Raw genomic sequence first — 27,925 nt, forward strand, 5'->3', positions numbered from 1 at the left:
GTTTGTGCCTTGACTGACTAAGTCGTGACCCGTTATATGTGTGAAGTTTGTGCAAATAAGTATGTAGTCTGTGTCGTATATTATCTACTCGACGGTGTTCACCAAGACACTTTTTCTACATATTTACTTCCGTGAGCAACTTGACATATGTCTACCCAAAGTTCGTCTGCCAGAGTTGTTTACGTGTGTGTAGTAGCTTCACGTGTTCACGTTAGCTCGCTAGCCTGCTATTCTGTTAGCATTCATTAACAAAGTGAATGGACTCTTAGCCACCGTAATGCTAACCCAGCTCATACTATAGGATCTAGCTCAGTGATTCCAACGTGGGAACCTGGAGTGCTATGAGATACTAAGGCAACTTTTAAAATTAAGTGAACTCCGGGGGAGAAACCACGCCATCGTTGAATCACCTGGACCTTCACTGGAGGCAGAGAGACTGGTAAAAGCTGCAGACTGGCCACTGAACTCCTAATGAAGGTACCACACTTTTATTTTATTGCTCTTTTTAATGAAACATCAGGCTTGCAAAAGGGACTTTATTTATTTATTTATTTTACTATTTAAGAGATGCCGGCTTTTGTGTGCGTTTGCTTGGTGAATGTGGGCCCACTGAGTTTGATGTAAAACTGAATTAGACAACTGTTAAATTACTAAAGGGGAAAAGTAAAACTTAGAGATGTATTTCATTTCCTGTTGTTTATTCTTAGATGTTCAAAAGTAAATGTCATCCATTGTTTTTACTGTAAAGTGATCCCAGTGTGATGTCTGATTTTCCTTTGGTTAGAATAGCAATAGCAATACAAAAGGTGATAAGTTTATTTCAGTATGCTCATTGGTTAACAGTTTATTTCATTGTGTAGATACAAGTGTTAAGTAAACAAACTTAGAGGTGATTAAATGGACTCAACACACTTTAAAGTGTATATGAAGAAGAAAAAAATCTTACCTCAAGTATTCTATATTGTAAATTTGTTTAACTGGATGAGAAACGTGGGGCCCTTACCTGATTGAAATAGTTACAGGTGACTACATTATAAAATGTGAAAGACGACCAGTATAAAGTGTTAGACTCAAGCTAACAGCTTCAAATGTTGTTTTGTTCGATCAACAGGCAAAATAGAAATATAATCAATTTACAGTGGGATGAAACAACAACAGCAAAGTCTCACATAAGAGAATTTTTGCTTGAAAAATGACTATAATAAAATTGTTGAGTAATTGTCTGTCGATCAACTAATTGATTAATCAGCTCTAAATTGTAATCTCTTGTACGAGTTATTGAAAAAAACACTGTAATGTGGAGCAAGTTAGTAGATTCCTGGACATTAGACATGTTAAGATGATTAGATGAATAATAACTGGACAGAATTCACAGCTAAATATTCCACTAATGAGTTTTTTACACTGGGGAATACATGCCACTCAAGTGCAGTGATCCCAGTCCTGAGTCCTTGTGATGGTTTGTGACAATAATTTGTTCTCCCACTTTCTCCTTCTTGTTACTATTCAGACTGTGACTGTGCCAAATTATCCTCACCTGCCAAAATTTCAATGGGGATTAATGGAAATAGTGTGGGGTGCCAGCCAAATAGACTCACTGGGCTGGTACCCAAAATGTTTGAGTTCCATTACCCAAGGCAATATTTTTAAAGGCAACCTGCAAATGTTACGGGAGCATGAGAACATGGTTAATAAAAAAACATGGTTAACAGTTAATGTAATTCCACCTGCAGTCACTCTGTGGGTTTAAGAGTAAAAGCTGCATCTCAAAGGAATCCTTTAACACTGTAAGGAATTAGAGTAAGTCTTCTGAGCACAAAACTACACCATCACCTGGGGTTTGATTGTATGATACTATAACTGGCTTAGTGATAATTTAGGAGTTTATTTAATTAATGCTGGAGTCAGGGCAGATGTTGATGAATAAAATTCCTACAGGGAGGACTCGAGTTGCAAGTATAATATCACAGAGTACAGGCATTAATTAAAAACATCAGGTTCCAGGAGTCAGGGATAAAGAATAATCTTCTAATGTATTTTTGGCTGCTTTGTAGCTCATGTGTGTCCATTATTAGCTTCTCAGAGGGTACACTTTGATTTATATTTTAGATTATCTTTCATATGTTATGCACCTATTATCCTTCATCGACACAGGGCGGATGCTATTATTACCTTTCCTGCCTAAAAACATATTAACTTAGGCCTTAACTAAATTATGATACCATGCCTATTTTCATTCTAGATAGACTTTTACTATTTATATTTCTTTTCTTTTTTTTTTAACCAAAGAGCCTCCACAGAAGCAAACAGAGTAAATCACAAACACAAAACCTGCAGGACAGAGCTTAGAAAATACTTTTGTCTTTTTTGTGTTTACTGTTATGTTTTGTTGATTTTGTGTCCCCTGCTTTTAACAGCGTTATTAAAAATTTCTTGATGGTCTAACACATTTCAGATTGGCAGGAGGACAGATAACCCCCCCCCCCTGTAAGCTAGATACAATTTATAAGTGAACATATGCATTATTCATTCTTAAAGCCACATTCTCTGAGTGGATCATTTGGCCTGTGATCATGCCTTGCGGGGGAAGACTGTTTATTTTTTATTGAAATAATCTCTCAGTAGGAGAAAAGTTGCCCATGTGAGAAATCTGATTTTCTGGCAATGCACCAGAGTGCAGAGGAGGAGCACAGAGGAATACAAGTGGAGAGGGGAAGGTATGAACAAGATTTTCTTTTGTTATAGACTATCAGACAAGACAAACGGCCCTTATTGCGACGACTGACAGTTAATTGTTAACTCAAAACCACTTTACAATCATTATCCTGACTACCTGATCTTTTGTTGGCACTTGTGCGATCCTTAACTGCTGCAGGCTGCAGCCCGCGTTAAATGTTTTGCTTAATAAGCTAATTTTACTCACGCCTGTCCAGCCTCCCCTCAGTTTTTCACTACGTTCTTGTTTGTGAGTGTGCGTCCATGTGCATGTGTGCCTTGAGAGTGGGCGTAAACAATGTGCACTACATAGTTGCCATACCTAATGTGCTTGTTAGCCATCTCGGACTCCCTTGAGGCGCGTGTCCCTATCCTAGGACTTACTCATACTGCGGTTTTAACAAGCACTGTCGATGTGAGGCCATTGAGAGCTTGCAAGATTGCAGTCAATGGCAATTTCATGTGCCACACAGAGTGCAAATGAGCTCTGCAAATATCACAGTAGCCCTCAATCTATGTCAGTGACAGCAGGGAGGCTGAGGCGCAATGGCCACAGGCTGCAGGTAGCAGATATAATTGTATTAAGAGCAGCCAGTTCAACAATCCAAGGAATATTAAACAACCTTTACCCACACCCTCTTTGTGGATTACTGACATGGCGTTTCTTTATAAGAAAATATTATGAAACAAAAAGCTCTTTCAGTGTTAAAGTAACACCCTTCAATACATATGTGAGCTACTTAAGGGGTCAAGAAAAGGATTGGTTAAAAAGTTTTTGACGTGGCCTTTAAAGGAATAACTTGACATTTTGGGAAATATACTTTTCCCAGATATGAAGCTGCTGCCAATTAGCTTAGCACAAAAACTAAAAACAGGGGGAAACAGCTAGCCTAACCAAAGATAAACCACCTACCAGCACCTCTAAAGCTAACTCGTCACTTGATCTCATGCAGCACATAACTCCCCTTAAAACATGTATAAGCTAAGCTAACCGGCTGCTAGCGGTAGCTTCATACTTATTGCACAGATATGAGAGTGTAATCAATCTTCTGAACTGACTGATGAAAGTGAGCAAGAATATTTGCCAACATGTCACACTATTTTTTTCTCAAGGTGTAAATGAGAGATTGCAGTAAGTTTTTTGACATTTCAACATGAAATAATGACAACAACATTTGCTTCAGTTTACTGTTGCATGTGCATCTAAATCTGTCTCTGCACACATCCTCTTTGAGAGCTTTGGGGATGTCTGTTTCTCAAATCTTTGCTTCCTGAACAAAACCTGTAAAAAAAAAAAAACCCGAAAAACAAATATAAGGTCAATACCAGGTGAAAATCTATAAGAAATAAATGTTTTATATATTTGGAAGAACAGTAACCGGTTAAACTATATAAATGCAGGAACATTGTGCCAACTTTAAACAGAAGACTGACCTCAAGTTTAGGGAAAACTATTGTTCAGATAAAAATAAAAAAATATAATAAAACGAGAAGTTCAAAGACTAAATGTTGCTGAATGATGTTAGTCTTCCTCCTCATGCCATTTACTTACGTCCATTAGCAGCCAGAAGGCTTTCAAAGTGTCATGATTGCTCCTCTGTTATTCCTGAGTGTCCAGAAATAACTTGTACCCTGTATGCTGCTGAATTATGAAGCGGGACATGGTTTGGGCTGGGAGCACTCCCAAACGAAAACATGTTCTTCTGCCTCAAATATGACAATGAAATGAGAGGAGTGAACGTGCGAGGGGCACAAAATCTATCAAGAATCAAGGAGAATAAAGGAAGAGGGCATGTGAAAGCAGAGACCTCTGAGAGAGGGGGGGTGGGGGTGGGGTGGGGGGGTACAAGAAGAAACCCACTTCATGAATTAACAAGCCTGTGGTAATGGAGTCTAAGGTCTCATTGCTATTTGTGATGGAGGCAGCTATGCATTCATTCTCTACTTATTAGGAGGGAATGGGGAGACATACTTCTTTTGATTAATACTCCCGCCTTTGTGGGGTAGGTGGGGAGTAGCGGAGACAAGCAGGGGAAAAAAAAGAAGAGGAAGAGGGAAGATAAGATTACCATGAGAAGAACAAAACATTAGAAATCTATACCTGGAAACTGAGTCAGTGCAGCAGGACAATCGCAGAGATTTTGCAGCTTGCCAGATTAGCAACACAAGCGGCACGACAAAGCTAAACAATGGCCATGACTCATAATGCTCTTTGACTAAATATAACGGAGTGAAAAGCCAGGGTACACTAGATTTCTGGAGAAGCACTGATCTACAGTAGTATCCTTTCAGAAAGCACTGCGTAAAGATCTAAATAGGAGACCATATAAAGCTGCAATGTGTGCTGGGTTAACAATGTAGTCATTTTTAAAAGTAGTATAACTCATGTTGAATAAACCTCACTTGAAGTCAGTGTAAAAGCTTCTTTTATAGCTCACCAGACCAGTAACCAAAATATCTGTATGACAGTTGTGGAGGGATCACTTGCATGTTACCGTGAAAAAATCCTGACGGGCTTTTATATTAGTAATAGCTACAGCTACACTGAATTTTTCTATTTCTGGGCCATTACAACCTCCAACATGAACGTATTGTCGAAGAGATGAACTGCTTTCGTCTCATCTGTGTCTGCCTGCATTACAGTCAATTGACTCTATGCAGACCACTGGTGCTTTTGGAAGTTACCCTGCTTAATTTGCCTGTCCTGTTTATGTCCAAACCTGTAGCCAAGTTGAACACTTGAAATATAATAGAGGAAAATATGTCCACATCTGGAGTTGGTCTGTCCAGTTCTCATTATTGACCATAATGATAAATGGACTTTTAAAGAAAATGACAAAAGACCATTAACATCAGTATGTAGCTATTTTTTCAATGTATGAGTCAGGGCTTCCCATAGAAATTAAAGGAGCGTAGTTTTAATGATGTTTTTGGGGACTTTTCTGTGATTATATCGCAAGTTTTATTGTTTTGTGTTGTAATTTTGAGCTGCCATTTTCAAAATCAGTAATTTTTATATCATTTTGTAAAATTCTTGACCTTGTCTCTGGAACTACAAATAATAAAAATTATAATTTTGCAGAAAAATAGAAAATATGAATAATATAATATATAAATTATTTATATTCTCTGAAGACTTTTATTAGTGAGGGGCATATTAAAGCCAGACAAACTTTGTGCAAGATTTTGTGTCAGATCACTTAACCAGATTTCCTTGACTGCCTGCCTAGTCTGACAGTAAAAGTGTAGCCTATTCAGGATTTGTAAATGTCAGTGTGTCAAATCCTGCCTTTTCTACTTGTTAGTTTACTTAGGGAAGCTTTATCCTCTAAATTGTGTTGATGTTCTGAAAACAATGTTAACAGGTCACTGCCAATCCCACAACTTTGTGGCACAGCAGAACTTAAAAGCCATCTTAATGTCTCAATGCTAATAGTAAAGGTAAGAATTTATCCTCCAATTCAGGTTGAATGGGCAAATGCGACCTAAAACACAGTTTCAAAAGAAGCTACAAGAAAAGGTCTGTTTTGTTGTTTGTTTGGTGTTTCTTCCTCTTCCTGGAGACACCTAACCAAATGTTACTCACATAAATAACATCAGGTTGTGATTTTTACAGTAATAGTGAGGTATAAATTGAACTTAAAAATTAGAAATTAATGTTTTACATCAACAGAGACATTGACATAAACGTGTTAGATTTGATCTCATGATCATGAGACAATTAGAATTTAACATTTGAAATTTACAATATGTGCTGTTACGAGATGGGAAGAGGCTAGCTGGTTAGCATGCTAACTTCAGTAGATATTTCTGCAACACTCTACACAGACGTCCCTGACATAACGTTAAATCTGATATTTCGTCACGTTTTGTTGGTGATCTTAGTTAATTTTTGAATATTTGAAAATAAAATAATTACATATAGCCCCTTTAACAGATCGTTTAATATAAGAGTGAGGAATGTTTCTTTAAGATCTTAAAATAGCCTTTGAGCGCTGAAATAATTTCATTATAACATCGAGTTTTTATACTGTTTTATATGAAAAAAATCCATGTTACAGTGAAAGTGGCCTGCATGAAGAAAATACTGTACATTTTACATATTCCACTGTTTGATATAGAAATGTGTGAACATATGTGGATGGATTTGACTTCATATTAGCAGTGAAAGATGCTCAAACAGCTATCGGTGAAGGATATTCTGTGATGGAGTCGAGTCGTGGGGTTTTTCATTTGATTATTGAAAAACTCCCACAACTATTAATTTCATCCTGTCATTGTTGCTGCTAGCACTCAAGAAACGCTGTTTGACAGCCAAGTCATCATTTCTTTCATCCTGAAGGCTATGGAGAAGAAAGACTGGCTGCTCTGCACTTCAATGGTTGAATATTAATCTTTTATTTTCCTGTTTCTGCCTTAAACACAGCATCTTTTTTCATTTTCGCCACACATCTCTGGAGCAATTTGAAATGCCCTTCAAATTAAGAGTGTGGAGTTGTCTGTGCACACCATAATGAACATTTGGGCCAGCTGCCCTGAAGGTAAACAGTGGAATTGAGACAAAGCTTTCCAACTCACAACGGCTGGCAAAATCTAAGCTCGCATCTATCAAGCAACAGTTTGGTATCCTCACCTCCCCTTACCATGTGTCTCCTACAGATCACCGGTTCAAACACTTCTCATTCATGTCCTAACTGACTATGCAGCTGAAAAGAAAAAATTGGAGGCAAGGCTGTTGTTTCTGGTTCTTTCTTATTTTATTCAATTCCAACTCTGTGGCTAGACCTCAAAAACCACTTTCAACAAGCAATACCTGCACCTCGGGTTACCATGGAAACTCTTCACTTAAAAATAGACCTAGAGGAATGAAGTCTATGGGTAGAATATGTCTCCTTGATGTGGCTCTGGAAGATATATGGTGCTGGGTGTACCTAAAAACAGGTTAGCATCTGGCTGTGTTTTACAGCATCTTTAAAGCATTACAGTGCCTCGAGACGCCACAATTGTGTTTTCAAAGCGAGAAAAGCAATAGAGCCCATACCTGCTGATGCAACATTCTGTTATAAAACTGAATGTATTTTGTAGGATGTCGCTGATGGACTTGTTACAGCCGAATGATGAATAAGTGCCTATTCCACCTGACGCATTTCAGTGTATTTACAGTAGATGACAATAACAAAGTGCCGGAACAAGGTGTGTTTTGCATTCCTGCGCTGAATGAAGTCTCTACAGAATCATGTTTTGACAGCTATGACAGACATTGCTTCACTTCCAGCATTTACATATGCTGGAGCGCTGTGAAGATACCTGACAGGCTACCAGTGGGTTGTAATTCCCCTTTGTTCAAGTGCCACTACAGGGCTGATTTGAAATCTTTCTCTCCTTTTTTGTGCTTTGCTGTCATATAACTTCCCACCTTTAATTTACTATCAAAACAAAACAAACAACAAAAAAAAAAGTAGCTTTTGCATGACATATCACACTACACTTGTCAATTTCCCCTGCGAATTTATCTTGAAGAGCTCTGCACATATCGTAAGCAATTTCAAAAATGTCTTTTGCAGTTGCCAGTAATTCATTCAGTTCACGGGCCTGAATTAGTTTCATGGGGCTGATTCACCACCGGTTGCACAAAGGCTCTCCTGGTTGTATTTACACATCAAATCTTTACTCAGCATTAAATCTAGATGTTTGATACAATGGGGCAGCCTCTGACAATGAAGAAATACAAGTAGAACAAATTAAAAGGCAAAAAAAAGCTTAAAAATAATTTTCTAAAAACTGATTGGTTTCTGAACTGAATCAGTGTTTTTTCCTGGTTATGAGAACAGTTTGAGACTTCTATGTGCTTTCAGTGATGGACACTGGTGCTGCATTGGCATCTTCACGCTTTGAGGGCCATAAATAAGGATGCTACTGCAAAGTGTTTTTTTTTTTTTTTGAAGGTTTGTAGTCTATTTCCTCCCTCACATATATCCACTGTATATGTAGTACAGTATGTTCCAAATGCGGTACACCTTCATCTTTTGTTGTGCATATGATTGATTGTGAGTGTGTGCCTGTATATGGACATCCCTGTGTGTGTGTGTGTGTGTGTGTGTGTGTGTGTGTGTGTGTGTGTGTGTGTGTGTGTGAGTGTTTGTCCATTTGATTTATCATTTTCCCCTAAAATGATTCATAGATTGTCCATGTCTTTCTGTTGTTGATCCAATTATATGTGATTGACAGGAAGACAGACTCGGGCTCAAGTGGGTAGGGGCCTCGGGCTGTTTTGTTGATCTACATTAGCTTCACTATTTCATACTAAACAAAGAGAGAGCAGTAATTTGCCTATAATGAGGGGAAAACAACGCATAGCAGCAGGTACTTAAAAGGAGTTATTGAGACAAATATGAAGACACAAGCTGCTGTGGTGTGAAATAAAGCCAAGACGCCTTCTTAACTGTCAGAGCGGAGAATAAAAGAAAATTCAGCAGCCTCCATAGATGCAGACACAACAGCTGTAGATAAAAATAAAATAAGAGCATCTACATTTAATGTCTTGGAGTGAAGAATCTGACAATACGTGGGATGTGTTCTGACATCTTTTGATAACAGAATTGGCCATCTTTGAAATCACAGCCAACCTGTGTGTAACACCTGAGAAAATTAGTTTTCATCTGAGAGTGTTTTTATTTTTGTATCTTTTCCTCTTAATAACAAACAGATTGGCAAAACTTGCCGCAGTGTGCTCCTGTTATCTGGGAAGGGCTTGAAGGAGGTAAACAGAGGAATCCGGGTAATCCGGTGTGTGTAAATGAAAGTGAAAGGAGGTGTCTGTGCAACTGTGGTATCTATAATTGGACAGCTCATTCATTAGCGCAAGTCTTTACGTTCACGTTAGTGCTGGTCAGAACCACCAGACTGAAGAGGGGACAGGATGGAAGCTGAAGAGGGATGCTGGAGGTCGTGCCCTCCCTGTGGCCTCATTGCATTGGGGAGTTGGTGGCGACAGAGCTGTTTGCTTGGTAAACTCATTAGCTGACTGTGACAGATGAGCTAGACTTAGGTCTATGAGCATAGAGCATTTCAATGGATAATTAAAATATTTATCTAGATGGTGGCACACATTAAAAACTCAGGAAAAAAACATCCCAAAGTAGTTTCAAATGTAAGGTGTTTGTGAGACACAGTTCATCTCTGGGTCAAGTTTGTAGTTTCATAAATTTAGACGGCATTTCATCACATGGAGATATGAAAAGTATATAAATAAAAGTAAATATAAATCAAGTTTTGATGTCAGTAAGCATCAAAAATTCTTTTTCTCTAATTGCCATTTTTCACTGACACTCAGAAATCCAGCTATCATGTACTATGGAGAGATCCAATGAAGAGGAAAAAAGATACTGTTCCAGTTTTTCCACCAGCTGCAGTCGTAATAGTCTCTAATGCAATGAAGCCACAAGACAAGGTAGGTTTTTCAGCTTTAGCGTTTTTATTGCCTGGAAAGTCATCAATCATGAATATTGCCCTCTCTTCATACGTACACATAAAACCCAGCTGGATAGAGCAAGTCCAGGTGAATCCAAGTATTTGAAAGGCATTCTGGGAAGTGCAAAGAAAATTGCTAATTCACATTGTACAAAACCTCTAGAAAATGCACAGAACACCACAGGCTGAAATGTGAAAAGTGGAGAGTAAAAAAAAAAAAGCTTTCACTGCACTGCAATTTAAAGGCATATTATTAATAAGACATGAGGGTTATTTGTTACATAGTTTATGGGCTTTTAAACCTCCAAATTGATTAAATATAGGCAACTGTTACATTAACCTATCAAGGTTGCTTGTAACAGCACAGACAGGGAGGACCCTGGCTGATGCAGTGATATTGCTTTAATGGGTGAAATAAGGTTTACAGGCAGACAGGTGAACAAGCAGGAAGCCAGTTGGAGGCAAGAGGATGCTACATGCAGCGAGCAAGTACACAGGGAGACACACAGCAGACATAATCAGCCGATCTGAGAAGGAGCTGGTGGCAACGGAAAGTTTAAATACTGAGTGGAGTGGTGAGGGAACTGGGAACAGGTGTGTGAGTGGGTGGGGAAGCCCAGGTAATTGAAAATTTAAAATCTGATTTATGTGCGGGGACATCTGGTGGGCGGATGGAGAATGACGGGTCTCAGGAGATGAAGGGCAGAACATGGCATGATAAAGGTGAGGAGGGGCTGGAGCCAGGGGCTGAGGGGAACTGAGGAGCACACTGTGACACATCTAGGAGCAAGTCTATGTTTTTTATATATATATATATATATATATATATATATAGATTATTCCAACTCATAGCCAGCTCATAGCCTGATTTATGACCATGAAGTGGATCCAGGAATGACAATGAGAAGATTATGACAAATGATAGCTGTGGTTAATAATGACTATAGATTACTTATAATGCATAAAAAAACAAAAAACAAATGGTCTCAAATGAGTTGAATTTGGCATGAAAAATAAAAAGTCTTGTAGGTCATATATTGACTGTGATATGCAATGACAGTGATGAATGGTTTTCAAAGCAAATGTCACATTTGGTCTCTGCATAAGTGCGTAACAGGAATAAATGTGCTGTATTTTTATATTATATTTAGATGGCTGTGCAGGCTGAAAGCTTTCCAAGGAGCAGAGGGATGCGCTACTTTATTCTCTGATAATTGCAAAGTAAGTCAGGTCAAATTTATTTGTATTGCCCATGAATCACATTCAGTGTCTCAAAGGGCTTTACATGCTCACAATAACACAAGTTTCTGGACCAGCCCAAGACTTCTCTGAAGACAAGCAAAAACTCTTAAAACAACATCAAAAAATAGCTAAACCTTACGCTGGAATGCATGGTAAAGACAGTCACATCTGATTTTAACTGTGAAGAAGTGAATCTGTGGCTCTATTCAGGAATGAGACTTAAGATTTGCCAGGGAGATTGTGCAAGTGTTACTCACCTCAAAACAAAAGTGCTTGGAGGATGAAACCACTATTTTGCTTCATAGATTCTTATTACCACTGGGGAAAAATTGAAAGTTTGGGCTGAGGGTGGCACCAGAGAAAAAAATTCAAAGTTCTTACTTAATCAAATGGATTATGGAGAAACTGAGAATAGCTTATTTTAGCATGCTAAGGTACTAATGCTAATATGTTAACATGCTGATATAAGAATGACAGGTTCTTCAGTGTCTCCAGGCTGTGGTTGTTGATGGTCCAAAAGTGGCAACAAACAGAGGTTTAACTGTTTCACCAAAAGACAAACAGGTGTAGACTCTCTCACTCTGACTCATCAAAATCGACAGCACTCAAAGCTAAACCACACAAACAAGCAAGACAACGACTGTGCAATAAATTGGGCCATTTAGTTGATTTAGCCAATAAAAACTTTAATCTTCTCTTAAAAAAAAAAAAAAAAAAAAAAAAGAGTCATTGATTCTTGCACTTGCAATAGCCCGTTTCTCTGTGTGATGTTACACTAACAAGTTTCTGCAGCACAGTTGACAAAGAGCCTGTCCTGCAGTCAGCTATGAGGTTGTGATAGTGCTCTCTTTTTCCTCCCAGACACCACTTTGGCTCAATATTTCCTCTATTTCCTCAGCGCCTGTGATAACAATGTCCATTGGCCTGAACTGCCACAACAGAAACTCTCACTGGGAGGGTGAGAGATGCTAGCACTGACTGGGATCTGATCCCTCGCTGGCCTCCCACCATGTCTATTGTTTTAGACCAGAGGCTGAACTCCAGGTCCCTGCAGCAGTGGGTGAGTGTGTTTTTTTTTTTTTTTCTTTTTTCCCACCATACCACCAGGATGCATTGTTGCCTCTCTTTCAAGCAGTGCCATGAAGCGCTTATCTATCATCCAAACACTGTGTTTGTTGTTAGCAAGCAGCGAGGGTGAGAGGAGTTCTGCAATGAGAAGAAACGTTTGTTTTTGGGATAAACATGTTTAAGTCTGCCTGGCAACTTAAATTCCCATGACAGATTACACCTCTTAGTCTGTTTGCTTGTATATTTACAGATCATCACTTGAAGGTTGAAGAAGTCGTGCTCACTTCTGATTGGTTTAGAAATTGACACATTTGCACAAAGGCTTGTTTACTTGCGATAGCGAAAGGGTTTGATTGTAGCTTGTGTCAGTCACACGGTCATTTTGTCAAGGTGTCCAATTATAAACTTATCGTGAGAATCTCATAAACGACCTTTAAACCGTAACGCATAAACTCGACGTGTGAAACGACTCGGAAGAGCGAGCAATTCCATAGAATGAGACTGACTGGAAACGGTGTAGAAGTCACAGTTTATCATTATTTTTTTCTCTTTTGTAACATCATTTGATGCTTTTCCGCCTGAATCCTCTGCATGTGCCTTTCCACTATCTCCACCTGCAAGATCAAAGGTGATCTTTGATGGGATGGACAATTCATTCCACCCTGACAGGTGGGATACACTCAAGGGTGCTCATCACTCAAGCTCCCATCAAACTGTCAAAGACGTTTCTTGATCAATCACTTGAAGAGAAGGCGAAAACTGGCCCCTTGACAATCGAGAAGGTAAACAGTGTTGGAGGAACAGCACCTCCTTTAAAATCTATGTACTCTCTCAGTCAATATGCTCTGATCTTTCAAATTATATACAATTTAAGATCAAACTCCTATTTAAACCATCGATTCATTTATTCCCTAATCATGTCATTTTATTGGTTCCTATTAAGTGCCATCAATCTCGGCACAAGTGACCTCTCTGATTCTGCCTGTTCATTGTATCAGAATATTGTAGACTTATTCCCCATTACTTAGCGTTTTTGAATTGAAATGCATGCAAGTGAATGGAACATGGGTGGTTGTTCAGCTGCCTCTTTGTGAGCAGATTGGCATTTATTGTAAAAATGACAGTAACAAGATAAATGCAAGGAAACGCAAGGCATTCTTATTACTTTGGGGCTTTCACTCTTATAAATATGCATGACCTTAAATAGTCACAAACGTTGCAGATTAAGGAATGGAAATCATGCTTTCATGGTCTGCAGTGGCTTTGCTGAGTTTAATTTGAGTCTATGAAAGTTACATCTATTTGCGTCTCACAGCTCTGCCTGCAATATATATGAGAATATGGTGAGCAATATATATAACGTTTTCGTATGCTGGCGAGTTTGCATACAGGAAGATCCTTAATGAACAGCTTTCCCCATACATAGTGTCAAAACAGTAAGGAAGAGTCATTACAGTGTAAAAATTCATATGTCTCTATGATGCTGCTGAGTGCCATCGAAATATGCATACACACTTACAAGCACATTTACATGCATAATGTACATAGAAGCACAGAAATGAATATGCTCACAAACTCCTTCCTCTTCTCACACCTGACCCAACACATTCACATGAATTCTAATAATAACTTGCAAAACAAAAATCATCAAGTGGCGGTTAGTTGTATTTATTACTTTGAAATGTCACTGCCCTTTAAAGAGTCTACCTCTGGATCTTGTGAGGACATGCAGCTTTTCCCAGGTAGAAATTCTCAACAGTAAGATCTATAAAATGAAAAGATGATCAAGTCTCATATCAAGGGAGATGTTTTCAAAAGCTGTGACAGTGTTTGAAGCTCTTAAGGTTCTGCTCTGTCTTCCCCTCGCTCCCTTGTGTTTCCACTGTGTTCCCTTTCCTGGTGTTTCCTGTTTGTCCTCGGTTCATCTGTCTCTCGCTGTGTCTCAATTCTTTCCATACTCACACTTGCTATTGTGAGTGCACACAGTAAGTGCCTTCACATCGACAAGTACCCGGATGGTGCACTTAAAACGGTCAAAGAATTGAGTGTAAAACGATGGACACTTCTCACCCTTAGCAGTCGCCATCTTGGCTGTGTAGTGGAAGATGGGGCACCACCAACGTATATTCAAACTTGTGAAAATGGCGACCGCAGAAGGAGGTGGTGATGATGATGGCGGCCTAATTTCCGTGTCGCCTGGCAGGTGGGCGACAATTTCGGTCACCTGTTGCGATCGTCATTTCCGGCGCAGTGTTTGCTTTGGGACAATACTAACCTGTTGAAATTCACGCACTACACCAGTGAGTATACTGTGCATACATGTGAGTGACTCAAGAGACACAGCATGTGTTAGTGTGTGTGTGTGTGGATGTGCCGCTTGTGCCTTCCTGGTTTCTGGCTCCCGCCAATTCTCCTACACACCTGTGTCTGATCACCTCGTTACCCTAACAAGCTGCTGCAGTATATCTACCCCGGCTCTTCGCACATCTCTTTGCCAGATTGTCTGTTCACCTTTGTGGTTCGTCACCGCCTGCCTCCATGTGTTTCAGCCTCACCCGGCACTCTGCTGTAAGACTGGACTTCCTTCCCTGTACACCGCCTCTCCCTGCTGCCTACAACTACTCCAGCCCACTGCACTTTGTCGCTGCCTTTAGCAGCCTGACTCCCCTGGTCCGGTTTATCTCTCTGCTGCCTGCCCTACTCCTCTGCTGCCTCAATGCCCCAGTCCAATCTCCTCTCCTGCTTAGTTCGACAGTAAACAATTCCTGTCAAGTGTTCAAACTGTCTCTGAGTCTCGAGTCTACATTTGAGTCCAGAAGAGATTCACTGAATAGAACGGAAAATGATAACTGCTTTAATCAAAATACCATTGGATTTTTTCAAATCTTGGATGGACTATATTTGCATACATAGGGATTTATTAACACGTTTTAACTGCTTCAATGAAATGCAATTCCCACAACTTGCTTTTCCATGCTACAGTTCACTGTAAAAAAATGTATTATAATAAAATAAAAAATAAATAAAAAACTGGACAAGTAACCACTCCAGGGTTCTTTGTGGCTGCTCCTGTCAAAGCATTCCTGGGGTATTGTCAGTTCCCAAACTCTGTGACCCTGAGAAGAAATAAGAAGGTATAACAATGAAAGAAATAATAAGTGAATGAACCAATGGAATACTCACACACATAAAATCACTTAGAGAACTAAACTGCAGGTTATTCGACTGTACCGTCATGCACTGGCTCTATTGTTGCATTAAAATTGAGACACCTGGGGCGACCCGATGGCCGAGTGGTTAGGGCGCATACCACATGGGTGTAAAATCCCCTCAGCAGTAGGACCCCATTTCAACTCTGAAGAAAAAAAAAATTGAGAAACCTGGAAGTCAATGTGCTTTAAAAAGAAAAAAAAAAAGTTTCAGAAGTTGTTTTGCAGTGAGCCAAAAATGCTGTGTGCATAACGGCCTAGTGGAAAGCATTCTATCTTTTTGGCCATGATGTGTGATACAGTAGCCTGAACATTGAGAGGAGAAACAAGCTGCAGAAAATAATGAACATGGCCTCTGAAATCTTAGGAAAGCCACAAAAGCAGCTAAGTAGTATGTATGATGAACTCTTAAGAAGTAAAGCTGACAGAATTATTAATGAGCCGTCTCATCCGCTGTACAGTGGATATGAACTTTTATCCTCAGGGAGACGTAAGGTCACTGATGGCTAATAGAAATATCCACAAGAAATCCTTTGTCCCAAATGCTGTCAAGGTAATAAATGAAACAGGATGGCGCTCCTGACTTTACTGTAGTTTTTTGCACGGTAGGTTAATGAGATATGGTGTATGGAGTAGATTTATGTACTGCGAGTTGTATTTTAGGTTGTTTTTTTAATGCCATTTCTTATGGTGAAACCAAAGGCAAATCTCCACATTGTGCATAATGAAGTTTTTTTTTTTTTTTTAAGTTACTAAATCTTTCAAATCATGTAAACCTGCCAGGACAAAAAAAAAAAAAAAGGAAAGAAAAGAAAACAAACAAACAAAAAAAAAACCTTTTCACCCTTGACTTCCATATCGCTCAACATCATTGTTAATTAACTCGGAGTGTTAAAATCAACACTGTGCTGGTGTTTATGCAAAATTTATGTAACACTCAGTGGCCCTAGAGCCATATCCACCCTGTTAATGTACCACCAACCCTCCAATCAACACTTGTCATCTCAAAATAAGTACTACTGGATAAGCGCTTCATGTAAGACACTGAGATTTCTGGACTCACCAAATCTCTCCCTCCAGGATTATTTTTTGCAGCGGAGGTCTCAAGCAGCAGGGTGCCCTTGTATCTTTCAGTTTTATATGGACCATGACTGCCAGGCCAGATCCTAACTGGTCTGGTTCTTAACATTGAGGAGCCCGATACCCAAGGTTTTCCCCCAGGACCTGAACAAAATGAAGCAGTTCCACACTGTACCTGTAGGCACTTTAAGCAGCAGTGTTGTGTCGAAAAACTGTAATCTTAACCCTAAACCTCCTGGGGCAAAAAGAGTCAGACCAGTGGTTGGCATAGTGAGGACAATGGCCATTGATACAGTATATACTCATGGCCACAGCACGGCCTGGGGGGGTCAGAAACCGCATATTAGTCCCAAGTACCTTGTGTTACCTCTTTTTGGGTAAATTACTATCATACATAGTCTCCTTGGCCAGATGATAGATACAAGCAACATGTGGAAGAAAGAAAAAAGTGTTCAACTGCTGTTTGAAGAGAAGAAAAAGAGTCTGGGGCTGTTCCCCCAAGACTCAGCGCTGACATGTTTCAGTGGGATCCCAGGAGATGACAGGAATTCATTTTGCCAATAGCACTATCATTTCAAATCTGATATCATATATGGTCATAACTGTCTGAAGAGGCTCTGGGTGGATTGAGATGCTATAGTATATGGTCAAAGCAATTGCATCCACACTGGCAGAGGATGCTGACATGAACAAAGTATGATCTGCCGCGCTTTTGGAAACACACAGCAGTTTTTTTTTTCTTTGTCCTGCAGAGGAAACACTGAGGTCCTGTAGATTTTTAACACGGTAGGTTCTTTTGGAACCTCATGTGTTACCAGAAATTCTGAACTTTTGCCAGCACGACAATAGGTAATTATAAAATAAATAGAGGCCACGATCCAAGCATTGTTTCTCTTAAATGCACATATTTGTGGAAAAGAAAAAAAGAAAAACCTACTCATAGCTGCAAATGTATGGAAAAAAGAATGCAATAGAGCATTGTGTGGTTAAACATGTTATCTTTGGGACAATATAAATGAGGTTGGCCAGGAATAAATTGTCATGGCAGCAAATACAATACCTTAGCCCCAAACAAATACATTGGACAAAGCTTCATCGCTGTAGAGTGGAATGAAAAGTCTCACCTCTCACGCATTAAATCTCATATTCTTGAAGGGATTGATGCTTCTAACAATAGTTCACTAAGCCCAGCTTGTGGAGCCCTTTAGCCATAATTGCTTGTAGCAGCAAAAAAATATGCTGCAATAACAGCTTGCTATTGTGGAGAAGAGAATTAGAAAATTGTCAAAATAAAATATTTACTCTGTCTGGCAGTCAGAGGGGTAAATACAGAAACAAAGCTTTTGACTTAGAGCAGTGTTTCCTCTTTGGAGGAGTGCCGACGTTTTTTTTTTAACAGGCATACCCCGTCTGAGCTCGTGAGGAGTCACCTTCAAACTTCAGCTGCATCAATGATGATCAGTAACATCAGTGAAATCTTTGTAACGATATTCCTGTGAGAAAAAGTCTAGAAAGAAAAAACAGCCTAAAGGGGAGTTTTTTATTTTTTATTTTTATTTTTTTGATAAATGCATATTAGAGGAGCGGAAAAGAGATTTATGAGAAGGGTGTGAAAACAGAGGCTGGACCACGTGATGGAAAGAGCACCATTAGCAGCTTTGAATGACACCAAAGTTGAATTTAAGCAGGGGCAGCAGGAAGTGTTGAGCCACTCAATAATTTGATAAGGTTGGAGACATGAGAGCTGCAGAGAGCATCTCAAGAGGGTGGTTAACAGCAAGCTGCGGAGATGATTAAAGCACTAGGAGGTGAGCAGAGGAACAACTCTAATCTGACACATTTTACGATGTGCGAAACTTCAGGATGTTTGCTTTATTTTGGTTTCAACACGGTCATTCCTTTACTCACTAAAAGTGTGACTTCTTGGACCACAATTCGATGAGTGACTTCATTCACATTTGTAAAAATTCCCAGAAAGCATGTGAAACAGTGACACATGGTGCTCACAGCAAGTTCCATGGTTCCAAGTGAAACGTGTCCAAATGAGATAAGTAGAGACAGGATTATTCAGTGATCAGGTCAAAATCTATCCATAGCGTTAACATCAAGGAAATAAATATTCCAAATTTAGATATTTTCAGTATTTGCTCATTGTAATAGCTACAATTACCAACTCACCATGCTACCTCTACTCAGTTATATCAACAAATGCAAAGGGAGTATGATAACCTGTCATTTTTCTGGCAGCGGAAAACACAAAATTTGGTGCCAATCAGTCTAATCGATGTTGAGATATTCCATTGGATGATTGGAAATTTCAACCTATTGGTGGCAGTAGAGCAAAAGTAAAGGGATCCCAGAAGAGGATTCATCCTCTGGACACCATGGGTATCTGACCTCAATTTCATGGCAATCCATCCAATAGTTGTAGAGATATTTCAGTCTGGACAAAAGTAGTGGACCACTCCACTGACGGACCTAGCCAACCCTATAGCCACACCACTAGCTCTGAATCCGGTGTTTTCAGTTCGACTGCGTGCTTCCTACCATGTTATTAACAGGTTTATTTCACCCCAGCGAGAAAAAACACCATGCATGATTCATCAGACAGAAAACTTGGTGTCTAAATTGAAATAGATAAATCAACATGTCATAGGAGGAAAAAAAAAAGAAAAAGTGAAGTTCAAGTAAACTGGTGTCATAGAGCAATGGCATAGAAAAAGGAACCAGAGGCTGAGGACTGCATAAAAAGTATGTATCTGTAACAATGCTAACAGTTGTAATGAATAAATAACTAAAAGTTGATGTATTATGCATGAAGCAATTTCTGCAGCTGGAGCGAAAACAGTGTTAAGATGGGGAAGAATGGTTTTAGTTTTCGATGTTTCTGCGCTGGAATAGGAAACAAGGGACAGACATTAAAAGAGGCACCATTGATCTTCTGCGGCCGCTGGAGTCACAAATGAACTTGCCAGTATGTCACTAATCACATCATGGAAGAATAACTTGAGGACTTACTGTTAATTGTGACAAATTCATTAGAACATTAGTGTAAGTTGATGATTATTGAATTATTTTATATTGTTATTTAACATAGCTATTGCATGTGTTATTTCATGCATTCATGCACTTCATCATGCTCACATGCGTGTATGCTAGGACCTTGGCAGCTGACCACGCTCTGCATGGAGATACTTTACAGAATATCTATACTCTCATTATAAACACATCATGAAGATTGAGTGTGGCTCTGATGTCGTCATGTAACTATGGTTACCAAATACACTGGCCTACACATCAACACCCAAAAACAGAGAGGATGCCCAAGGAGCCTGAATGTAAAAAAAAATAAAAAAAAATAAATATATATATATATATATATTATATATATATATATATATATATATATATATATATATATATATAGAATAGTGTACTGAAGTGGTAGGTCACAGAGAGATCAGCAGTGCCGTTCAATGATGGCTCAGCTCCCTGTAGGGTTTGTGTATTCGGTGCGAACATATACATCTAGCTCAGTCTTTAAAAAAAACTCTTTAGTGAGCTTTTTTTATCAATGTGATAATACTTCATATTTTATACTTTCTGTCTGAAGGAAACAAGCTGTAGACAGGCATCAGAAAACTGTTGATCTGCAGCACAGCACAGGGTGTTGCTTTCCACCAATGATAAGAGTAAATGTATGATAATGTAATTTAAGAAATACAGTATGTCTCACCTCCTACAAGCTAACACTTTTTAAAAATACCAAAGCCTGAACTGTGGAAACTTTGCAATTCATCACCTGACCTGAGTGCCAGACTATGATAGGCATCCAGAGGACAAAATCTACCTGTGACTGTGTTAACAATTAGCAAAAATATCTGATTGTTATATGTGTTGTTGTAATGTTTTGGCGCCATTAACAATGCTCTTACATCCAGTAAATTTTCTCTAATTTCTTCCTATAAAAACTGCTTTCCAGCATGTGACTCTCAAGTCATTCCCATGGCTCATGAATACACCACAGTACAACAGCAGTCAGCTCTAGAAGCAAACAGCAGCCTGCAGCAGAGATTTCACGTAAAAAGTAAGCAGGATAAAAAATGCAAAAAAAAAACAAAAACACACTAACATGATCCTTAAGCATGCATGGGTGAAGAAGAGACATTATTTGAAACAAACAATGAAGGGCATTCAAGGTTAGGATTTTGAATGTTGGTGAAACAAAAAAACACACAAAAAAGACTTCTACACATATTATAACTTGAAAAACTATTCTTTACTACTACTTTTTCTTGGGAAAAACGAATCAAATAGTCTTCCCATCAGAAACGGCATTTTGAAAAATACCATTGCTGGTGGAATGTTACCTGAAAAAAGTCCTTATTTTTGCATTTGTACTTTCAGATAATGTCCCCCATCAGTCATTCAAATGAGTGTGCCATGTGAGGAAACTGAATGTTATGGTATCTGACAGTATAATAGCCAGAATCATATGCCAGAGTTGGCCCAGATTCATGGTCTCACTTGTCTCACTTGTTTGCATTTCAAGTCACTGAAGGCTGTCACTTCTACTCACTTCATGCTGTGAATGCATGAATTTTAATTTTAAGACAGTTTCAATAATGGCATGCGGAAAGTCTAATTTTCATTGTTGAGATCCCAGTGCTCTCATGCTGGCGCTTCAGTAGATGTTAAGCAGCTGTGCAGCTCATGGATATATTATGAGAGCTGGATACAGAGCACTGAGACATCCCATTCATCCCAGTTAAAGTTTCTCATTGACTGCAAACGATGAAAGAGTTTTTCAGGCTTCTGTTTGCTACTGCTGCACACAAGCCGGTGCTCTTCGTGGAGGCTCTGTGCAGCTGAGTGCATCAAGCAACCACCTCTTGTTAACTTTTTGTGTCTTCAACGGCTGGTGGCCTGTTTTGAGGGCCATAGAGCCATCATTCTGCTCACTTCTGATCATAATTCCCTAATTGAACAAATAAACTAATTGTAGCCACAATGCAACTCCATGGAGTCTACTGTAGCAACTCATTAATAAGTCTGTAAATGTTCAAGACATCCCTTGGAAGCAAACATTTCAAATCAAGCCTGAACTTAAAGAACTTTACTTTTGGAATTCATTTGTATAGAGCTGATGCTAATTAACAGGCTAACCGCAAGAACGTGAGAAAGATGGATAACAAAATCAAATGAAATGTCAAAGCTGTCATGCCCACGAGTTGCACACAGTGACAATTCCAAGATAGCAACTGAGGTGCACATCTGTGAGTGAAATGAGAGCAGAGATAAATGATTCACTGAGACAGACTCCAACTGCGAATTAATTAGGGTAGACTTGACGACACAATTGAAAACATGTAAAAACAGAAACATCATTCAAATTAGACACACATGCGTACACTTCTGCCAGCACATGCAAACACACGCACACACACAACGCTGCCAATTTTCTGCCGCTCTGTTGTCTAGAGGAACATTTTAACCTCAATCTACAAGGTATAAACTACATCAGGTCAAGGTCCATTCAACATTCATACATTAATGCCACACGATTATTCAGATGTGCGACTGTCATCACACCTGTCATTATTCTGCTGAGAGTATACCTCTGCGGACCCACTGCTGAATGATGTATCACCTGCCGACTTCGAAATCACCCGCACTTCCATCACACACTCTCCCTCACCTTGGAACAGTGGAGCAGGGGTGCACAGGTGTGGGAACTTATAAGAATTCATGTTCCCCTCCCCTTCCACTGTATCCTGGCAGAGCGCTGTCATGGCACCTGTCATCTCCAGTATGTCAAATTTCATTAGAGGAGGGATTCGCTGGACTCCTCGCTGCACGGCAGGCAGCAGGTGGCTTGGGACGCTAACATCAACTGTCCTCTCGCTGTCCCCCCGTGGGCCATTTGAAATGCTTTCTCTGCCACACTCACCCTACTTTGACCTACCTGTTTTGCATGATAACACCGCTGCAACCCCATTACATGCCACTGTCTTTTGTATCATCAGGCATCAAAGGCCAGGACTGCTCATGACAGCAGCCCCTGTTCAGAACATCTCAAGGCCAAAAAATATATATAAAAATGTCAGTTTTTTCCTCCAGTTTTCTCATGACCACAGCCTTTAAAAAAAAGAAAGAAAGAAAGAAAGAACTGAAATAACCATAAATGCTGTTCATGATTTACGCCAGCAGGTTATATTATTGGTTTGGGTAAGTGTTATCATGAATCCATGTCATTGCATGTTAGCTTGTTCCTAGGCCATTTACCCTCATTTAAATTCAGACATAAACTGAATACAAAATATTAAAGACACCATCTGTTCATGCTCTACAATTACAAGGTGAATCCAGGTAAAAGCCATTATAGCGGGCATATTCCATTTTAAATTCATACCAGGCGTAGGAGGGGGTGTGGAGATAAGTGCAGAAAATGATACACTTAAGATATTAATTGTACAGAGTGACGAGAAGATGTTTTTAATAGTTTAAAAAATATATAGAAATGGTTACTCCAACGATTTCTGCATTTCATAAAGTTGGGGGGCTCAAAACACAGAATCCTACACTACAATCCCACACTTCCCATAATGCACCTCGATAGTGTCTTTCATTACACCATTGCTGCCTAGTGAACACACACATCTTTCATACTCCACCCTTTTTGTTTGGTAACACCAGAGACAATAGAGAATTTCGTTTCCTTTTATTTCCTGTATCTGTGTGACGTGAGTTTCTCCACCTCCCCGCCCCTTTAGGAGAACGGAAGCAGGTCTGAGTGTATTCATTTCAATGGGCGAAGTGAACGAGATCACCGATTATCGCAGATTCTTTCGCCACATAGTCACCGAAATAAATATTGGACCCAGTTTTCACAAGCCACACGTCTTCAGAACATTCTGACATCAAAATGACATTTTTCAGATCAACAGATCAGTAGAAAATTAACTTTATTGGAGACCTGCCTCTGTCTCAGTGCCATACTCTCGTGAGATCTGTCAACTACTGACATTGTTTGCCAACCGATAACAAGATGTTTAGATAGACCAGTTATTTTTAGATTGACTCATTTATACGTTGAACCATGGATTAAACTTTAAAACTATGACGTAATCAGGGTTATTTTCTCACACTTCTCAGAAAGAGCGACAGATGACATTATACAATTTTTCTCACAGGCTGAACAGTCCTCTTCATAATAACTAAACTGCCCACAATGTGGAAAATAAAATCGGTGGAGTGGCCCTTTAACTCTGGTCCACTTACTAGCTTTCTGGAACTTTCAACCACATGTCATGGACTTCTTCACAAGATTCAAATTTAGGGCTTCTCATCTGCGTTCACTTAAAAGTTGAGTGTGAACGTTCATTATTGACCTCAGAAATTGTAGTTTGACAAAATACTCAAACTAAAGGGCCACTTACTCATGGTCTTCCTCAGCGGAAGGTGTTTTTGTCTTCTCCATTTTTCCGAGCTTTTTATTTTCTAGGTCTATAATTAAATTTCATGCTCATGTTTCAAAGAATTTGTGCATTTAGTCTAAATTTAGAAATATACTCATAAAAAGTGAATTAAAAATGATGTGTGGATTTGATGAATAGTCTCAGTATTGAAGAAAGAGTTAAAACAGGACAGAGTTTCTGCTGATATGCTGGTTGTATCACATTCCCGGGAAATTAAATGAATAGCTAGTTTCCTCCAGTATGAGTCCCAGGGGAAAAGGTCTAAAATGTTTTGTTTAGTGAGCATGTTTGAAGTGAAGGGGACAGAAACCCATAAACGGAAGGAGACAGATTATTTCCGTATTTTGTCTCTGTCTGTCTTCCAGCTGGACGTCTGTCTGGTGCCACTCACTCGTTATTCTAAATGTTGCCGGAAACAAACCCAGCTATTGATTTCTACTTCTCTCCTACTGATTTCAGATAGAAATCTATATGCCCAAGTTCCTCATTTCTCCAAAGTGAAAGTGAGCACTCGTCTGATAAATGACAAAGACTGATGGCAGAGACATTTTTGTAGTTATTGATAGAAAGCCTCATCCCGTAAATATTTAATACTACCGAGAGTCCTTCCAATGAATCAAAATCTGTGATGGAGTATCTTATTTCTTGCCTTGTTTCCTGTTGTGGAAAGTGGGCAGCCCGGCGGTGACCACCGGCCTACTAGTTGTGTTTCAGTCGTGGAGTACAGCAGCACTGAAAGCATATTTCTGTGATTTGAAAAAGCAGTTGTGGATTACAGTGTAATTTAAATTCAGAAGAAGGGACATTAATTTAGTTCAGAGGCCACCTCCAAGGTCTTCTAGTGCTTCTTATTATTTACTACCTGCTCACTTTATCTGTCAGCTGGAGGCAAAATTACAGCTCCCAGCTCTAAGTGCCGCCCAGCACAGCACAGTAAAGCACAGTCTTTGACTCAGTCCTGAGCCAAATATCTTCCATCACAGACGCTGGCATAAAACTGATTACAGTTGTTCACCTGAAGCTTAAAACCGTTACAACACAGCTAACAGAGATGTGGAGGGACGGATGAGCAGGAAATTTGACATTAAAATAAAGTTTGTCAAAGGTTACATAATAAAGACAATGACATGTTTTAAAGTAGCAAAATTAAAACCTGAATGGGGGGGGGGGGGGGGGGCAGATACTGGCACATGAACGCTCAACTTGTTATGTCTGTTTTCCTCAAGTGGCCCATTTCTCTTACGTGTCTTTTAGAGCTTGACCTTGGTGCTGGATGTTGGAGGCTGGCTCCAGCTGTTCCAGCAGAGTTTATCTCAGGCCATGATTACCAATGACAGTGTCTCAGGGAGGAAGTTGTCTCCTTGACAGATAGACAGCAAAACAGTCAAGAGGACAATAGAGGCTGAAATCATTTTACAGCTGAGGAGGGAGAGAGAGAGAGAGAGAGAGAGAGAAAAAAAAGATGAGATGTCATGCTGGACCAAGACACAAAATTCACACTGAGGAGGTTGTGGGATAGCGAATGTAGCCTGTGCATTCAAAGATATCGAGCCATTCAGTAAAACACTCATAGGACTTGTCACAGTGTCTTAAAAGTGGTTGCAGGTACAAGCTGAGGCAGCAGCAGCTGAGTCATCGCATATGTGCACCGGATTTCACTTTGCTGAAAAGATTGAGAAGCTGCTGAAGGCCTTTCAGATTAAAACCTGCTATTTATTCAGAGTAAAGTAATATCCTGCTATTCTGATCTCCTTTCTTATTCCTCTAATTCCTCTGTTTGTTCACTACTTGGCAAAAGCAGCTGTGGTCCCACCCAAAGCCAAAGCCTTTTGATCAGCAAACACAAGCATAAATGGATTTTATTACTAATATCTCATATGGAAGGGCAGCTAAATTAATGCGCTGCTCTTAAGGGAGAGTGCACAGTTCCCTGTCGGATAATGTGCTGAGACAGTTCAGAGTTCAAGTGACAAAAATCTCAAAAAACTTTACTACACAGAGATGCTCCTCCTCCTGTAAATATCTGGGCAGACTCCACAATCAGAGTCGTTTTTCTAAAGTGTAAGCAGATTAGCAAAATGGTTGCATCAGCACATATGGAGGAGATACAGATGTTCCTGCTTTCACAGGCTAATATCTCCTCTGAGCGTCTGCAGAAACTTTGTTTCTGTGATAGATTCAGATGACTGTGGGATAGGAATTCATTACTTAAACTCAATACTTATTTGTTGGCTACAGTAAGTGCCACACATACAAACACAAAGATGTGTTTGGTGTTCATTAGCACTTAGTACTTAGCATTAAATCTTAACATGCTATATTGTGAACATGGTAAACAGTACCTGCTAAACAGCAGCACATTAGCATTGGCGTTGTCAGTATATTAGCATGCTGATGTTGGCATTTATTTCACAGTTTCCAAAAAGGCTGTTGTGTTCTTTCTCCAGGAATAGGCTACTGATTACTTTCACCTCTACAAATCCTTCAAATGAAACAGTGTGAGTAGAAAAGAAAAAAAAAAGACTCCTTGGTTGAACTGCTCATAACTTTAAAGCCATGACCAGTGATGATGATGGGGGGGGGGGGGGGGGGGGGGGGGCTCTTCTGGCTTCTTCGCTGGACTACAAGCTGCAGCATTATGGGTCTGCAGTGCAGTGCCAGGATTTGGGAGAATACATGTGCAATGATCCAGAAGTTTGTTGAAGTATTTCCTGTCTAGATATGATTGATTGGGAAATGCTAAAATTAACGCTAAAATGTTATGATGACACAGATGATGACAGTCACTTACTGTACTATGGATTCACTTTCAGTCAACACTTCCAATCCCAACATAGCATATAGTTCTCCCGCTCTCCCTTTGTTCCCTGTTTTCTCCTCCATTCTCCCTTCCTTGCATGGTTATGTATCCCCAGTTTGTTTCTCTCCCTGCCTGTGTGTGTGTGTGTGTATGTGTGTGTGTCTGAGTGTGGTTATGTGCCTGGTACTTAAACACCTGCGTCTCATCATCCCATTAACTACAAGCTGCTGCAGTATTTCAACCCCTCCAGTCTCCGCCATATTGCTCAGTCACCTATGCGGGTATACCGACGCTTATGTGGTCAAGTTTCCTGTCAGTTTGCTTCCTCTTGCTCATCTGTATCCTAACTCTGTGTTTGCCAGTGCCTCGGGTTCATCGCCCCTGCCTGCTTCAGTTACCTGCCACGTCCAGCTCTGTTCCCTCGCTCGCTTCGCCGCCTGCCACAAGCTCCATTGCCTGCTCAGCTTCAACTTACCTGTTGAACTTACCTGCTCCGCTCCGCCACTCCCAACTTCGTCCATCTGCCATAACTCCAACAAGAGCCTCTGGTTCCATCAGCTCATCTCTCAACATGTTCAGTTTGCAATAAAAACCCTTTAAAACTGTCTCCAGGTTTGTGTTCTGCATTTAGGGCCCAAAATTGAACTGTTCAAATACAAACATATTATCATCTTCATATAAACACACAAACAATGGAAAATTCTTTTGCTTTGACAGGGCGTGTGGTGTACGGTAACAATGCAACAACACAGCGCATGCTGGCATAATGTGTGCCACAACAAAGACTTGTCAGGAGATGAAAGAAACTATCCTTTTAGGTTCGTCAGCGGAAATAAACACAGTTTTCTGGGGGGGGGGGGGGG

The 27,925-nt window shown here is 39.8% G+C and overlaps 1 long non-coding RNA gene across 3 annotated transcripts; it reads left to right on the top strand.

Moving 5' to 3' along the window:
* LOC130181022 (uncharacterized) lies at positions 1-27,649 on the top strand. 3 transcript variants are annotated; one of them, XR_008829508.1, is made up of 4 exons: positions 1-477; positions 11,337-11,406; positions 12,326-12,487; positions 27,425-27,649. It is a non-coding gene; the product is annotated as an uncharacterized LOC130181022 (long non-coding RNA). The 3 variants fall into 3 exon arrangements; XR_008829507.1 differs by lacking the exon at positions 27,425-27,649 and adding an exon at positions 15,045-17,129; XR_008829509.1 differs by lacking the exons at positions 1-477; positions 27,425-27,649 and adding exons at positions 10,036-10,165; positions 15,045-17,129.
* Positions 27,650-27,925: the final 276 nt, after the last annotated feature.

Source organism: Seriola aureovittata, chromosome 14 (assembly GCF_021018895.1).
Source record: "Seriola aureovittata isolate HTS-2021-v1 ecotype China chromosome 14, ASM2101889v1, whole genome shotgun sequence".
NCBI classification, from domain to species: domain Eukaryota; kingdom Metazoa; phylum Chordata; class Actinopteri; order Carangiformes; family Carangidae; genus Seriola; species Seriola aureovittata.